General features: G+C 41.1%; 1 non-coding gene across 1 annotated transcript; it reads left to right on the top strand.

Annotated features, from left to right (window-relative positions):
- Window positions 1-1632: 1632 nt before the first annotated feature.
- On the top strand, window positions 1633-1769 carry LOC111757579 (small nucleolar RNA SNORA2/SNORA34 family). Its single transcript, XR_002791893.1, has one exon. It is a non-coding gene; the product is annotated as a small nucleolar RNA SNORA2/SNORA34 family (small nucleolar RNA).
- The last annotated feature ends 1430 nt before the right edge of the window (window positions 1770-3199 follow it).

Here is a 3199-nt window from a genome sequence, read left to right as displayed (position 1 = left end):
AAATGCAAACAAGATCCAATGTGACCCAAAACGTCCAATGTACTTCAATGCCAGAGTCAGCCCCTAATGCTACTTTGGAACACTTCCTGCTGATCCTTGCTTCGTCAGTCCCCCAGAATCACATGTGAGCCTCAGGCACCATGACTCTTCTACTTCTGTGCTGTACTTGCTATTTCTCAGCACCCACACCCCTCCTCTCTCCACTATGTTCTTATTAAAGGTCTAGCTTCATAAATCCACGTACCAGGCATAGTGACACACAAATGACCATATTCACACATAGCATTATCTAGTGGCAAGAGTAAAAAACCCCAGACCTCTCAAAGGTTCACCGAAAAACCTTAGTAAGTCTGCAGTAAATAAGCTGCAACACCAACCTTACAATTATCTTGTCTCAATTACTTCTATGCCTCTGCTTTGATCTCCTTTCTACTCTTGCCTTGGAGGCCCTGGCCATTTTCCAGCCAGTCTTCCACATAAACAGTCCATTATGTCTGTTTTTCTATCAACTGTGCTTGTGATACCTATCACCCAACCATATGCCCAAATAAGAGACCCACTCCTTGACTCTTACCTTCTTTGTGGTCTGCTAACAGTGCTACCACCATAACCTGAATTCCTCACTTACATGTTATCTGCAATCCCACACTGATCTGCACAGTACTGCTTTTGGATAACTCCATCCTAAACTCTTCCCCAGATTTTTAAACCTCTGTGTCCAGCCATCCACGTGTTGCCACTACAATGTGTTCTCTGCAACATCTCAACTATTAATATGCCCAAAGGCAAAATTCCTGATATTTCCAATGAAAATCATTTCTATTGCCAGTGATCTCTGTCTCCTAGAAATAAAATCTGAGCATTTAGGACAAGTCTAAGGTGCCTCTCCGTGGATTACAGCTTTCAGTTTCTTCTAGTTTCCCAGACCAGAGTACTTGGAGAAAGGCATAACCCTTGAGATCATATGAACTAGTAAGACACTGGACCATCCTCCTCTCCCATGTATATACTCCATGTTTCTTTCAGGCATGGGAATCCATGGGCAGAAGCAAGCCCTTGAGTTCTACTGTTCTTTCAAAGGGCTCCAGTATACTCTATACTTCTGCCCTGTCTTGGGGGCCAGGTGATCTTGAGCTGAGTGCCAACTGTATGCTTCAGTCCTTAGTGCCTAAATGTCATGTTTCAGATGTTGGGGCAACAACTCAAGATCTGTGTGTCTCACTGTCCTAATCACCCTCATAACCTTAATTGTGGACTCATCTATGTGCTGGTGTATGGGGTGGGCATGTGGGGGTACTCTATGCTGGCTTACTTTCCTCACGTGGGTACCAGCCCTTTGCCTAGGACCCTAAGTAGATTCGGAAAGCAGCCAAAATGACCTTCTGAGACTCTGAACCAGAAGTCCCACCTCTAATGGCACACGTGCACAGAAATGCCCTTATTCTGATCCTTCATTGACCCAAACTGCTGCCCATTGGCTTAAGGTCCTCTGGGTAGTGCATTTCACACAGTCATAGCAAACTTGGGCCCTGAGGCATGAAAAATGGCATCACAGAAGTGAGGGTTGAGAAATAGGTTTACTACTTCTTTAGGCAGCTGTCTGGAGAGTTATTTGTTTAAAAAAGAAAGAAAATGGCCCTGAATCAAGGCCAGCAGCTTCCTGATGCTATTGGTTTCAAACAGGAGCCTAAACAGATATCTTTCTATGGTCTGTTGGCCATTTCAGAACTTGGGCAGTGAAATGATCAATTCATTAGAAAGAAATAGCTTGAAGCAACCCCTCTCCTCCCTGGTGAGCGGCTGTGAGCGTGGCAGGCTCTAATGGCCCAGGACGGGGGCCACTAGCATTTACTGGCATCCACACCATGCTAGGACATGGAGCACCAGGAAACTAAACATCTTGGTGAGTGGCTGTAAGCATGGCAGGTAATGTTGGCCCACGACAGGAGTCACCGGCATTTACTGGGATCCATGCCATTCTGGGACCTGGAGCACTGGGAAAACAAGCAACCCCTAACCCAGGAGTGGCTGTGAGCCTACAGGTGCATAGACTGAGAATCAAACATTAATTCCCCCCACCCCACTCCCCATTAGCAAGTGAGGGCCAGTGACCTGGACATCCCTTGAGAGGTTGACCATAGGCAATGTAGCAAATAGGGGGGATTTCCTTCTACCATCTCTTTGAAGGCAAATACTTTTATCCCTGTTTTGTTTTGTTCTAATTAATGGTGTTATTTTAGCCTGTTTTGTTTTGTTGAACTTCAATATACATGAAAATATGGACAGCTATTTTGAAGAGAATGAGAGACTCTATGACAGCCAGGTGACTTCCCTATTGTCTGGTTTTGAAGACCTGAAACACCTTCCTTATTCTGTTAAGATCAGTTTTTTTTTATTTTATTTAAAGGAGAAAAAAAACAGTATAAGGGTACAAGTAATACAGAATTTCAAAAAAACAGTAAGAAATCACTAGTTAATAGATTACATATTGTCATCTTAGAAATAGTTGTTCAAGTTACACGATTAAAGCATACAAAATGGACATTCAAACAGTGAGACTACAAACAGTTGTGTTCAATGATCCAACTAAAACTTAGTAATATAGTCATCTATCTTAACACACCTAAACACACTTGCAGATATATCCTTTAGAGCACTTTTTTTCCTCTCTTTTTTACAATAACATTTAAACATTTTGGGTTTTGTTACTCTCATAGTTCTTATTACATTTTTTTGAAAGAGAATAAAACCAAATATGACAAAACAAAGCAGTCAGTCAAAACAAAGGATGGACAGAGTACATGATGTAAAAACAGAATACAAGGTAATCAACAATGGTTACCATAATGCCTCTTGCTACCTTAAAAAGAATTGCCTATATCATTAGGTGTAGTGAAATTGAACAAAACGGTACAGAACAAGACCAATAAAACCTAAACATTGGAGACATTACAGGACTTCAAAAGAAGATAATAGTCAAACCAGAATGGGCGTCACAGTTAATCTTATTGCCTTCAAAGTAGTTACCTATACCCTCAAATTTGATACTATCAAACAGAACAGAACAGAGTAAAATCAGTCAAAACAAGATGGTGGGAGCAATACAGCGCTTCAAATCAAGTTAATAGGAAATTTAAAAAATTACTATAACATATCTACTATAATATATCTTGCTAATTTTTTCCCTTAATTAAAAAAA

This window comes from Cavia porcellus, unplaced genomic scaffold (genome assembly GCF_034190915.1).
Source record: "Cavia porcellus strain 051 isolate PalLab524CR breed Dunkin Hartley unplaced genomic scaffold, mCavPor4.1 scaffold_7, whole genome shotgun sequence".
Classification (NCBI taxonomy): domain Eukaryota; kingdom Metazoa; phylum Chordata; class Mammalia; order Rodentia; family Caviidae; genus Cavia; species Cavia porcellus.
The sequence above is the reverse complement of the archived record's forward strand: the minus strand, read 5'-3'. Positions and strand labels throughout refer to the sequence as shown.